Genomic DNA, 14,837 nt, shown 5'->3' with positions numbered 1-14,837 from the left:
GTTTTGTTCTGTCACCCAGACTGGAGTGCAGTGGCAGGATCTTGGGTCACTGTAACCTCTGCCTCCTGGGTTCAAGCGATTCTCCTGCCTCAGCCTCCTGAGTAGCTGGGATTACAGGCGAGCGCCACCACACCTGGCTAATTTTTATATTTTTAGTAGAGACAGTGTTTCACCATGTTGGGAAGGCTGGTCTTGAACTCCTGACCTCAAGTGATCCACCCATTTCAGCCTCCCAAAGTGCTCGGATTACAGGTGTGAGCCACTGTGCCCAGACAATTTAATTATTTTTTGAATTCTTTTCTTAGTGATTGCTCAGTATGCATCTTAATCTATCACAGTATATTTCAAATTAAGAGTAATTTAAATCTGATGACATAAAAATCTTTGCTCCAATATAGCTCCATTCTCTTATTACCATATATATTATATCTATCTATGCCATAAACTCAACTATGTTATATTTATTGCCTTAAACTACTTTCTTTTTAAAAAAAATTGACAAGAAATCAGAAAAAATTTATTTTTTAGAAATACTAATCTGCATATTTGCCATTTCCAGTGTGCATTTCTTCCTGTGGATTCGAGTTACTGTCTGGTGTCACTTTCTTTTAGCCTGAAGGGATTCATTCAGTATTTTTTGTAAGGCAGGTCTACTAGTAACGAATTATCTTGATCTTTGTTTATCTAGTAATACATTAATTCCACCTTCATTTTTGAAGAGCAGTTTGTAGTTTTCCTGAATGTGGAATTCCTGGTTGATGGTCATTGATGTTTTTGTTTCTTTCAGCACTTTTGTTTTGTTTTTCGAGACAGGGTGTCATTCTGTCACCCAGGCTGCAGTGCAGTGGTGCAATCTCAGCTCACTGCAGCCTCCATGTTCCAGGCTCAAGTGATTCTTCCACCTCAGCCTCCCGAGTAGTTGGAACTACAGGCATGTACCACCAAACCCAGCTAATTTTCTTTGTTTCTTTAATTTATTGCAGAGATGAGGTCTCATTATGTTGCCCAAGCTGATCTTGAACTCCTGAGCTCAAGCAATGCTCCCACCTTGGCCTCCCAAGGTGCTGAGATTACAAGTGTGAGCCACCATGACCTGCTCAGCCTTTGTATATGTCATCCCATTGCCTTCAAGCCGCCATTGCTTCCAATACAGAATCAGAGCCACCCGTGTTTTGATGCTTACCTGTATCTGACAAGTTACATTTTCTTTATTGCTTTTAAGATTTTATCTTTGAACAGTGTGACTATAATGTGTTTAGGTGTAGATCTTTTTGTATATATTCTGCTGGGGAGTCACTGAACCTCTTGAATGTGTAAAGTGATGTTTTTCATCAAACTTGGGAAGTTTTCAGCCATTGTTTTTTCATATAATTTTTCTCCTCCTTTATCTCTCCCCTCCCTTGCTGAGACTCTCTTTACATATATGTTAGTATGCTTGACGTCATCCCACAAATTTCTGAGCATTTATTTATTTTTCTTTTGCCTTTTTTCCTCTCTGTTCTTCAAATTACATAATTTCTATTCATTTATCTTCAAGGGGACTTTTTTTTTTTCTTCTGCCTTCTTGAATCTGAGGTTGAGCTCTTCTAGTGAGTTTTCATTTCCATTATTGCACATTTCAACTACAGAATAAAAATTGAGTTTTTAAAACTTATTTCTCTCTCTTGAGAATTCCCACTTGTTGATTCATTGTTGTCATACTTTAATTCTTTAAACATGGTTTCCATTAGCTATTTAAGCATATTTATAATAGCTACATGAAGTCTTTGCTAAATCCAGCATCTGGGAAACACATAGTTTCTTTTGACCTCTGCTATTCCTGAGCAGAGGTCACATTTCCCTGTTTCTTTACATATGTTCTAATTTTTATTGAAAACTGAACATTTTAGATACTCTATGGTAGCAACTCCAGATTCTTATTCTTCCCTGCTTGTTGTTGCTGCTGGATTTTGTTGTTTTTATTCATTTTTTAAATAACTCACCTGAGTTAAATATGTGAGACCTGCCTCTACTAGTGTTTGGCCTCTGATGTTTCTGCTAGGTTCTTAAATTATTATTCCTGTTTTTATTTTTAACCCTGACTTTCTCAGAGTTGCCCCTATGTCCACAGCAGAGCATGTATCCAATGACTAGGCTCAAACACCCTAATCCAGCAAGGCCTCTGTCCTCCACCAATGGATCTGTACGTGGCTGGAGAATGCATTCAATTTTCAGGCTGTTTTCAAGTCTGACTCAATTTTTTGCTGGGCCCCTTTGCATCTCCTCTGCACATGCATGCAGCCCTCACAGTCAGACAGGACTCGGGGGCTAGCTAGCCTGGGCACGCTCCAATCTCCCCTAGGCATATTTGCAGCCTAAGCCAGGAATATGCTTGCCACAACCACAACCTCCAGCTAGTGAAGACATTGGCCCTGCACACTCATCCACCAAATCAAGTGAGCTCCGCTGTGATTGCAGCAACAAAGCTGTCAGTCCTTCTACCTGCCTTGTTCTGGTGCTGACCAAACAGGGGGAAGGTAAGGGTGGGAGCACCCCCAGGCAACAATACCACAAATCTGCACTGTACTTATGCAAATTTCAGCAATTTTTCAATATAAACATTTCTCAGATTGTTATAAATCTTTGGTCAACTTGCAGAGTGTTGAAATACTTGTTTTTGTCAATTTTGTTCAACCTTATAGTTTCTTTTTGGAGTGAGAATTTACCAATACTCTCAGTCATAGCTAGGGGTCTTACCTCTCCACATACGCTGTCCATCCTTTATTTCTCTTGTCAGAACACCAAGGAGCAGACTTGTCTACATATGCCATGTGTTATTTCTGGGGATCAGCAAGGTTTTGAGAGAATACTGAGCAATCCATGGAGCTTTTAAATGTACCCATTGGAGTGTGTCAGTGTAAGAATGCCTGACTGGGGCTTGATTACATACTAGGTAAAGAGCATATTCTCCAATGTTAGATATTCTTAAGCCATTGGGGACATTTAAACTCAGAATTACCATGTTTAGATTTGCTTCTCCAAAAATATAGAATGTATGTCCTATTTGCCCATTCTCACACTGCTACAAAGAAATACCTGAGACCGGGTATTTATAAAGAAAAGAGGTTTAATTGGCTCACAGTTCTGCAGGCTGTACAGAAAGCATGGCAACATCTGTTCGGCTTCTGGAGAGGCCTCAGGAAACTTTCAATCATGGCAGAAGGTGAAGGGGAAGCAGGCACTTCCTACTTTGCCGGAAGGAGAAGGCAGAGAGAGGTGGGGAGGTGCTACACACTTTTCAACAACCAGATCTCACAATAACTCACTTACTATCACAAGGACAGCACCAGAGGGTATGGTGCTAACCCATTCATGAGAACTCCATCCCCATGATCCAATCACCTCCCACCAGGCCCCACCTCCAACACTAGGGATTCTAGGGATTACAATTTGACATGAGATTTGATGAGGACACAGATCCAAACCACATCATATGCCTTAAAAAAGTAAATTTTCACAGTTTTCATTATTTGGACTATGTGCATTAAGAAGCTAGTTTTAAGTTCACATTCAAGGTGTCTTACAATTGCAGTATTTGGGGCTGGGCGCAGTGGCTCATGCCTGTAATCCCAGCACTTTGGGAGGCCGAGGCAGGTGGATCACCTGATGTCCGGAGTTCAAGACCAGTCTGGGCAATATGGAGAAACTCCGTCTCTACTAAAAAAAAATATATGTATATACAAAATTAGCCGGGCATGGTGGCACATGTCTGTAATACCAGCCTCTCGGGAGGCTGAGTCAGGAGAATCACTTGAACCCATGAGGCAGAGAACCCATGAGGCAGAGATCGCACCATTGCACTCCAGCCTGGGCAACAAGAGCGAAACTCTGTCTAAAAAAAAAAAAAAAAAAAAAATTGCAATATTTGTGAATACCACCAAAAGAGCAGAGCTGAGACCAGAGAAAAGGTCTTCATTCAAGACAGAGATACACTTTCTAACAGAATTGCCTATAGATAACCTGGGGTGCCAGCTGAAGGGAAGGGTAGGGAGAATTTCTTGCAATGGGAGACATCTCTGCATGGATCCATAACCATGAATCTACAATGTTGTTGAAAAGCTCCCTCAGCACATGGAATGATCTTTGATTTTTCTTTGTACTCTGAGACAGCATACACACCCACATTCATACACACAAAAGCTACGTACCAGTTTTACATGACTTTTTCAGGTAATCCTCACAGCTACCATATAAGGATAAATCATTATATTTTACAGATGAAGAAACTGAGGCCTAAGACAGTTAAGTAACTTTCAAAGGTCAGAAATCTTGTGAATGGCAGACATGAAATTAGTCTTTCTGACTTTAAACATCAGTAAGAGTGGTACTTCTTAGACCAGGGTTGAGCTTCCTAGGAATTACTGAGAGTTGCTGAGTACATATGAAATTTTACTCAAGGACTAGAGTGAATGTTAGTTTTGCATGTAATGCCTAGCAATGGCAGACTGGATAAAGAAAATGTGGTATATATATACCATGGAATACTATGCCACCATAAAAAAGAATGAGACCATGCTCGCCGCAGGAACATGGATGGAGCTGGAGGCCATTATCGTTAGCAAACTAACGCAGGAACAGGAAACCAGATACTGCGTGTTCTCACTTGTAAGTGGGAGCTAAATGATGAGAACATAGGCACACATAGAGGGGAACAACATGCACTGGGGCCTATTAGGGGGTGCAGGGTGGAAGGAGGGAGGCAAACACAAAAAATAACGAATGGGTACTAGGCTTAATACCTGTGTGACAAAATAATCTGTACACCAAACCCCCATGACACATGTTTACCTATATAACAAACCTGCATATGTACTCTTGAACCCAAAATAAATTCTTTTTTTGAAAAAAAATCGCATTTAAATAAGCTTTCACATTTTCTGAGGAGAAATAAAAACTCACATAAACTTTTAACGCAAAAGGAGTATTTCACCAAAGAAATACGACACGTTCAACAGGATGCCGAAAGCTATGCCACTCAAGTCCTGGAGAAATGTGTCCCGTCTATCTTTTTGGTGGGCAGCCGTCGGGTAGGGAAGCTTGAGGAGCACTTCCACCATCTTCCTGGCACCTAGTGGTGCCAGTGCTCTTGGTTTCTGAGGTCATACCAGGCCCCCTTCCTGCCTCTGCTTCCTGCTGAGGAGTGATTTTCCTCTGTACCTTGGCACCAGGAGGAGCTCTATTTCTAGCCGATGACCTGAGACCTTGAAGCCTACAGCGGTGGCACCCTCACTAGCAGCAGGGCCTGTTTCAGCTTCTGATAGTCTCTGGGGCAGGTTCACCTGCCCCTGCATTGCCACAAGACCATCTCACGGTCCAGGAAGGGACCACAGCCCACCGTAAAGGCACTTGGCATCTATGTAGAGCTGACAAACTAGGAACTGTCATCCTCACTAAATGAACGTGAAAAAAGATAAAACTGGAGCAAGGAAGCCTTTGGGCAAACATTTAAAACAGTGATTTCGAAAGTGGGTGGGCTGACCTCAGTGGCCAGGCCAGGCTGGGTGCCCGGGACATACTCCAAAGTGGGCAGATGCTAGGCCCTTTGCCAAGAGCCAGTCGCCCCAAGTGTTGCAGGACAGACAGCCCTCGGAGCGACTTCCCAGACTCAGCGTGCTGCTAGGCCTTTCTGCAGACCTGCAACCTGCCATTGGCTGCCTTTTCATTGAGAAATCAGCAATTGTGGGAAAGGCCAGTGAAAGGTTTGTGAGCCGGTTAAGATTTTTACAAGCCGATTAAATTCTCAAGTTCACCCCAGACTCAGTGGAGTTTAAGTTGTAAAGATTCCTGAGTATTTCCACATTTCCAACCAGAAAGAACATGTTTCAATACCCAGGGCCCCAGACCACAGGCTGGAAGGGAGGGAAGAAGGGCAGAGAGAGGGTGCAGGCAGCAGCAGGAACCCTGTCGCTGTCTCTGGTAGCTGCTTTACATGTGGTCTCAGTGCCTTGAGGACGCCAGGCGCAGACCAGTTTTGGGGCTCAATCCCAGCAAGGGAAGCATTTCCTTCCAATTGGAAGGAAGGGCTGACGGTGCCAAAATTGGAGCTGCCAGATGGTTCCCTAAGAACGGATTACAAACTAGAGTAAACACTCCATCAATTCATCTTTGAATTTATTACTAAATATTTTTAAACACCCTTTAACAATCCCTACAATCTAATCCATTCCGAATGCTGAAGAAATGTGTATAAAGAAAAACATTAAGTGGGTTTATAAAAAGACTGGAGGTTTGGATGGAAAAGCTTATTTTAATTACTTGGCAACGTTGGCACCCACTGGTTTTAGCCCAGCATCACAAGAACCTGGGTCCAGGCAGCAGAAAGACCTGAACCCAAAAAGGACAGAACTCAAAGTGGCTCCAGGCTTCTGTCTATGGAAAAAGCAGCTAAACTTTTATCTAGGTTTAAAAAACAATGGAAAGGCAACGTCAGAGAGCTTGAAACAATATGGAGATTTTTTTTCATCTATTTTCTGTGATTGCTTAGAAGCAGAAAGATGAAATAGATGCCCTTTCAAATTTCCTGTGTCTCATTTCCAGTCAAGAGTCCCCGACTAGTGAGTTCCTCCTTTCCCCAGCAACTCTGTGACAGTGGAGATTCAAGACCTCAGCAGCTACCAGGGCTCTTTAGGCCTCTGGAGTACTACAAGGGCCACCAAAGGAAGAAAGGGCTTAACAATGCCCCCAGGATCCCATCAAGCCAATCAAAAGGATTGAAAACCCTGAATAAGCAAGGTTTATCACCAGCCAAACCATGTCACCATCCTGGTACCACACTTCCCATTCCCACGGAGCTCTGGGAACCACATGTGCACTCTCCTTGCCGGAGGGGCATACCCAGCCCCAGAAAGCAACTTTGCAGAGGGGCCGGCTACTGGCAATCCTGATGTCAGCACCAGCAGCTGAGGGCACAGCCAGGCCTGCTGACTGGGCAGGCGCCCCAACCAGGAAACGAACAGGGGAACCTGGAAGCGGCCAAGGGATTTGCAGAACCTTCTGAGCCACAAAAGACCATGCCATTTCCATTCTGAAGACGAAAACGTGAAGGCCCTGTTCCCAAGATCCCCAACAGAATCCAAGACAAAACAAAAAGGAAAAATCAAAATGAAAGAGAGAATTCTGCATGGATGGATGTCACGAACGTGTTTTCAGGGAAGAACCCCAAATGGCAGTCAGATGGAGGTGGGGTGAGTGCTGAGCTCACCCAGAGGGGATGCCCATTCTGAGAATTGTTTCAGGAGAAAGAAGCGCAAAAGGCCGGGGCCGCTGCCTGTGCAGCCCTGCCGCCAGTGCTGTGCGTCTTGGGCGGTTCTACCACAGGTCAGCAAACTTTTTCTGTACAGGGCCGAAGAGTAAGCATTTTAGGTGTTTCTGTTTGTTTGTTTGTCTCTCATTGCTTTACAATTCTTTGAAAATATAAAACCCATTCTTAGCTCAGGGGCCTATAAAACACGCAGGAACTGTAGTGTACCTTTGTCAGGCACCACTGAGCCATAGGTACCCTCCTGATGAAAGGAGTAAGAGTCCCTGACAGGTAAGTGATCCTCTGCAGCGAAAGGGGGCAGTGGGGCACCTGGAAAGGAAAAAGGGAGGGCCTGGGAAATGCACTCACCTGGGAGGGAGCATTTCCATTCCCACTGGCTGAATTCTCAGTTACTGCAGGGCTGTCGAGAGTCCGAGACAGAGGCTGCCCTACAACATTGTGCTGAGAAGTAATGAACTGAGCTGTACACTGACACATGTGTGAAGAGGGAAGATCTCATGTTTTTTTGTGTGTGTGTGTTTAACCATAATCTTAAAAAAGAAAAAAAAAAAACAATTTTAAAAGACTTTCTCCTCCTAAAAAAGTTAAAAAGAAGTGTGTAAGCAATTCCCAGTAACGAGTTCCAAAACCAAACTAGAGGAAAGAGCAAAATAGCGTTAACTGTCTCTCAGTCCTTGCCTTGCACTGTGGCAACACATCCCATACATTAATGTGTTAACGTCATAACAACCCACACAGGAGGCACCATTATTACCCCACTTTACAGAGGAAGAAACTGAGGAATAGAAAGTTTAAGTTGCTCAGGTTACACAGCTAGGAAGTGGCTGAGCTGGGGACTGAGCCAGGGTATTTTTGGCTCCAGAGTCTGTGTTACGGAAGAAGCCTCTCTAAAATTTGGACAAAAGGGATTTTATACATGTTCAGATCATTAGCTACCCTATCAGTTTTCCCACCGTGATCAGAAAACACCATAGGGAAGGTGGGGGAGGGAGAAACTGAGCCCCGTGCCCAAGCCAGGCTTGGGTGGGCAAAATCCTGTGCGAAGCTGTTGAACAGGAACAGATTTCAAGGCAGAAGGAAAGCAGGTTGACTCTCTGGCACCCGCATCAGGAAAGAAAGGTACAAGTAGAGAAGCCGCCTCTGACTTTCGAGTCACTGTCCCTCCCCACCCCATCATTTCTGGGGACCAGTCTGCATCTCAAGAACAGATTTCACCTGTGGGCAGGGTGACTTCTGGAGGCAGGTGGTAGTTTAGGAAGTTGGGGTTTTTTTGTGAACAAATAGGTCTCATTTGGACATCTCTCCTAGGAAAGCTCATCTCCCGGGATTCATAAATCCTCCAGTCAGGGAGCCTCCTTACCTCAAATCGGGCCTTTGCTCTTATGCCATGAAACCAACCATGCATTTAAGATGAACACCTAGAGCAAAGTCATCCATCAGAATTTAGCCACTTTTAATAAATGACTGGTTAACATTTATTTTGAGCATACCAAGAAAACTTGTTTAATTAAAAAGCAAGTCAGATGTTGTTTCCTCATATAAGAACTGAAGTAATTTTCTTTTGTCTTTAAAATTATCATTCTTCTTATAGCAACTTGGATCTAAAAAACAAGTCATGCTCCTTGATATAATTTAAATAAAAATGTTTAAAGTGCTTCCCCCCGTCTGACTGCAGTCAAAATGTCAAGCCTTGTATTTCACATCTCTCCAAACTTTTACCTTGCCTTATGCCATTACTATATACACATTTTTTCCCTACAAAATGGAATCGTATTATTCTATATCTTGTTTTCTAAAAATGTAAGTATAGTGGGTGTTTTCCCTAATCGATACACAGAGATTGATTTCATTTTATAAAAATAGTTGCATCATACTGAATACTAGGTATGCACTATAATTAATTCAACAATCCTCCTGCTGATGAACATCTAGGTTGCTAGAAAATTATAATAATGGGGGGCCTCTCTGTCTTGTCCCTGATTGGTTTTGGGACAATTATCTATTCATTTGGAGAATGACAAACTAGTTCCTTACTTCATACTAATGACCAAAATAATTCCAGATAGATTATAGACCTACTAGAAGAAAATGCCAGCAAACTTTTGCATAATCTTAAAATAAAAAAGGCCTTAATGTAGACTAACTAGAATCTACCAAGGATAAAGAACCTGCCAGGTTTGGTGACATAAAAATGAAAACTTTCTGTGTGACTGAAGGAACTATATGAAGTCAGGACACACCATATCCAGATTTAATTTTTCTAATATGCAAAGAAGTCACTGAAAACAATATTAAAATGTAACAGAAAAATAGAGGATAAAAGAGACTTCACAGAACAGACCATACAAATGGAACAATTATTATACAAACTAGCCATGAACATGCAAATTTTAAAAACAATGAGCTACTGTTGCTCTCAATTGGGCAACATTTTTAGAAAACTGATAGCATCTAGGCCAGCCCTTCTCAACGCTCTGCACCCGGGAATCGCCTGGGCAGCTTCAAGTAACTATTGATCCCCAGCTACCAATTTAATTTGTTTGGGGTATGGCCTGGGGTTCTACATTTTTTAAAGCTCCCTGAGAGAGTCTAATGTACAGAATTCGAACATTAATAGTTTGGGAATAAGTCCCGTAATTTGGAAACCACTAGTGTACATTAAAGGAGGGTATGAGGCAAAGGAGGTTGTCATCTCTGGCGTGGATGGGAGTGTAAATCATCACAACTTTTTTCGAAAGCAAACTGGCAGAATTTAATAAAATTTGCTAAAAGTTAGAATGTACATACCTTTTGGTTCAGTAATTCCATTTTGAACAATACATCTTGGAGAAATGAAAGCAGCACTATCAAAAGATACACATGCATATACATGCAAGAGTGTCTACTACAGCCGTGATTCCTAACAAATCCCTGGAAGAAAATAGCGGTTGAAAAAGAGATACTGAGATCTCCAACGCAGTGAGGATGATGGCATAGGTACCAATATGTCTGTGGGACATCATTAAGTGAAAAATGCAAGTTTCAGAATAGTAAGAATAGATCCAATTTTTAAAAATGTATATGTTGTTTGAATAAGAAAATCAAAAGGCGTACAAAGGTAACATAAAAGTGGGAGATATATAGAGAGAGTAGATAGGAAACTTAAGTTTTCTCTGAAACACAAGAGAATCTTTTGTAATTAAAATAATTTTTTAACAATTAGCCTTTAAAATAGACACATACACAGCGAGAAAGAAATGAGGCTTTTCCTAAGATGTATTAAAACTTATAATGAAGTAACAAATGTACTATACTACTGTATTATTAGTTATAGTACATACTTATATACTTGTATTATTTATATCTATTTTATTTTGTTTTTATATTATACAAATATATACATCATTATAATAAATTATACTACATACTGCTATAATTAAAACAGCAACGGCCAGGTAGATCTAACCATTGACTAGAGTTCAGAATAAAAATCCAGATTCATATGGAAACCAATTGTTCGGTGAAGCCGATATATTATGAGCCAGTGGAGGAGGATGGAGAACCTTGCTGTTACTGCTTGCTATCATGGCCAACTGGAGAGACTTAAAAGGCCCAAAGATGGAGAAATCCAGTGCAGGTGGTAGCCTGGAGGCCCAGCCCTAGGGCTGAATGTGGTGCATTCTTAACAGGTTTCCAGGTAATATAGATTCTTTGAGCCACAGGTGAGCCAAACCCACTCTGAAAGCCATAGCTACTTACATCCCTACAGTGTCCAGTCAACCTCTAAATCCCACAAGGAGGTGTGAGGCAAGGGGTGGTCATGGCCTGTGCTGGATTCCTGCCAATAAATGGGGTTTGGGGTTGGCTGCCTGGAATTGCTGCCGAAGTTGGCAGCTGCTTGGCAGCTTTGCTTTCTGAGCCCAACAACCTCTTCAAGAATGTGTTCTGCAGGATTTAGGCCTGAGCTGGGAACACACATCTGTGAGGCCCTGATGTGAATATTCAGCAGGGAGATCTGGAGTTCTTCTCGATTGCCTGTGGCATCAAATGCAGTCATCTGTGACGTGGCTTACCCAGGACTTTCTTCTCCTGACATAATTGTGGTTTTCAAATTCAGTTATGTTCCTACTCTCATATTAGGTAACAGGTTAAACAAATTCATCAGCCTGATTTATTTTTCTGTGACCTTCATATTTTAGAAAGATTATATCCAAGTCCCAACCGACTTCCTCAGCTCCCCAGATTAAATGTTCTCATTGTTCAGCTTGTGTTACAGTACATCACCCCGCTTCTCATTAATCATTCCTAACTGTCCAGTCCCCTTAGCTTCTTTCAGCTGCAGAAGGCTGCTTAGCAGAAGCTACGGGAAGTTCTCCTGATTCACTTTGTTCATGCACTTATTCATCTGAGTGAGGGTCCTCTCCCAGATTTGGGCCTGTCTGTGGTAGCCTCCAGTGGATTCTTGGTACATATTTTAAAACTTCAAGGGAGAGGTTAGTGAGAAGCTGGGAATTGAAGAATAAAAGTCCTTCATTTTCAGTTTCATTATCTTTGGGTTACTTTAGGTATGACAATCAGCCACAGTTACCCCAGGGTACTACTAAATCTAAAACTGAGATGACCACACTCAGCAAAACACCTCTCATTTCCCAAATTAACTTCTCAGTATTCTATCTAAGTGAAAAATTGCCTCCATGCTTATAAATCACTCCACCTGCCTCCATTTCCACAGATGGACATTCATACTCTTCAAAAACACGTCCCACTATAATATAAACTGGGTGACCAAGAAGCTAAAAGCAGAGGATATTTGCTCATAGAAAATAGAGATCTAACAGCTTTAATCTCCTTTCCTCCCCTAAATTAGATACTGTTTCTATTAAATTCTCTTCTAGTTTCCTCATTTGCCTTCATCCCATTTCAGGACATAGCTTGTGCTGGGAAATATGGATTCTTCTCTGTGTCAAAGGCCCAGTGGTGACTGCTTTAATGAGTCATTAAACAAGAACCATCCCAAATGCCCATCAATAGACCAGATAAAGAAAATGTGGCCTGTATACACCATGGAATACTATGCAGCCATAAAAAAGAATGAGTTCTTGTCCTTTGCAGGGACATGGATGAAGTTGGAAACCAAATGAGTGAAAACTACACATTTTCACTCGTAAGTAGAAGTTGAACAATGAGAACACATAGACACAGGGAAGGGAGCACCACACACTGGGGCCTGTCAGAGGGGTGGGGGGTAAGGGGTAGGGAGAGCATTAGGGCAAATACCTAATGCATGCGGGGCTTAAAACCTACATGATGGGTTGACAGGTGCAGTAAACCACCATGGTACATGTATACCTATGTAACAAACCTGCACGTTCTGCACGTGTATCCCAGAACTTAAAGTAAAATAGAAAATAAAAATAAAACAAACAAACAAACAAAACACAAGAACTTCTGAGATCCTCCCAGAGAGGACTCCCGGAGGGAACTTGGAGCAGTTCCTGCCACATAGTGGGCATTCAATAAACTACTTGAGAGATTAGTGGCTGTTGCTCTCCCCAGGCGCTTCTGGACCTACTTGGTACACACTGAGGATATTTCGGCTTCTCCACAATCCCCTACGAATGTTTGGCGATGGTGCTGGTGAATGGGTTGCACCGAACAAGGAACCTGTCCATCGGGCTGCCAGACCAGCTCCTGGAGGCCCAGCTCTTCTGGCCATGATCAGCTTTCATAAATAATCTCTCTCCACTATTCTTTGCTTTACGATCTTTTATGTGGCTTGTCAATTAAGTTTTGTAGCTATAATGTCTTAATATTTGGCCCCAGGGTGTAGGCTATCAGTCTACCCCAACCTGCATTTTTATAGTAAATCTCAGGACTTGGCATGCTGAATTTCCCATCTGGGCCTTCAGAAGTTTTCTCTTCTCACTTTTTACAAAAACAAGGGAAGCTCCTGTGGGTCCATTTTCCAGGAGGGACATTCCTCCTTCTCAGCCATCATTTCCCAAAAACCCTTTCATTTCTCCCGGGATTTCTTATTAAGTTACTGCTTTTAGATTCTAATGCCTTATTTTTCCATGTTAGCTTTATTGGATTCTTTGTCCACTTTTCTAACATTTCCTGTTTGCTTGTGCAAATCTCCTTACCATCATATTATTAAACCTTCCCTTCCCATCCTTCCTGGTCAGTGGATGGTCTCTTTATGCCCTTCTTCACCCAGCACTCATTTGGGACACTATTCCCTCTCTCTAGGCCACAGCAGGGCTCCTGACAGTCCTCACTGCAGAAATGGGAGCTTCTTCAACCATCATCCATCAGTGTCCTTTTATCTCCTTACTATTCTTTAAACCATCCCACATCCCTTCCATGAAGCTTTCTTTCTCTGTTGCCAGAGCAACCGCTGGGTGCAGGTGAGGATGCTCATGGCCCCATACCCCGTCTCCCCATCATCAGTGTCTGGCATGGCCCTTGCTAAACTGGCCAATCGATCATCTGGGGAAGAGTCACAACCTCATGGGTTCAATGTTTGCACTCACCAGGGCTCCCTACTTCTTTCCTGTTCGAAGGTTCTGTTGTTTAAATCTTCAAAAAATGTAATGGAAATGGACGCTCCACACCCCTTTGGGGGTTTCACAGGGTTTTGTGAAAGGCACAAATGGAATGTATGGTAAGATGTTTCTTAATTGAAAGCAAATGTTTTTTCTCAGCAACATTTACCGTTTTATTCTTCAGTGATGGGAGATGCCTAGAAAGTCAGTTGACGGTGACGTGGAGAAGAAATGCCTCTGAAGTCTCTTTACGCTTGCTTGCCTTTTCCATAACGCTTGCCTTTTCCATGACGACACTCTCATTGTGTGGCATTTCCATAGCCCTTGAAGGGTGAAACTGCTCTGGAGGGAGGACTTCTCCTTCCAGGTATTGGGAGGAGTGACACGGGAGTAAAGGAAGAGCGAGGCCTGAAGAGGGTCCTGTCTCGGATGAGGGTGCAGGGCACCCTTCAATGCTAATGGCCACCGCTGCTCAGAGCCTCTCCGGAAGCAGGAAGATGGGACACTTTAACCACAAGGTGGTCTTCTCTATAAAATGGCAATGGGGTGGGGGGATCCATCGTGTTTCCTGTGGAACACGATGGGTCCATGCCATGGGCCATAAGATACAGATAACCTGATGACAAGAAGCAGAGTAGTAGAGAGAAGTCTTAAATACAGTGTGAAAGTGATCAGGAAATTTTTCAAGAAGGAGGTGGCTTCTGAGCTGAGTCTGGTGAGGCAGGCAAGGAGGAATGAAGTTAGGGAAGTATGGGGCAGTGCTTTCCAGCAGTTAGGAGGAATAAAATCACCTCAGGCATCTCTTTAAAATGTCAGCTCCCAGTCCCTATCCCAGAGATTGAACTAGAAGGTCTGAAGCAAGCCCAGAACTTGGAAAGTTTAGCAAGCCCCAGGAAGCCTAGTTGAGATGGACTCAGACTACCTGCATTATGGAAACCACAGAAGGCAGTTTCAGGCAAGGTGAAGGGCCTCAGTTTGGTATAAATACTCAATTTAGAGCAGGATTTGTAAAT

The sequence above is a fragment of the Colobus angolensis genome, unplaced genomic scaffold, assembly GCF_000951035.1.
Source record: "Colobus angolensis palliatus isolate OR3802 unplaced genomic scaffold, Cang.pa_1.0 Scaffold221, whole genome shotgun sequence".
In the NCBI taxonomy this organism is placed as follows: Eukaryota; Metazoa; Chordata; class Mammalia; order Primates; family Cercopithecidae; genus Colobus; species Colobus angolensis.
This window is presented reverse-complemented; position numbering follows the sequence as displayed.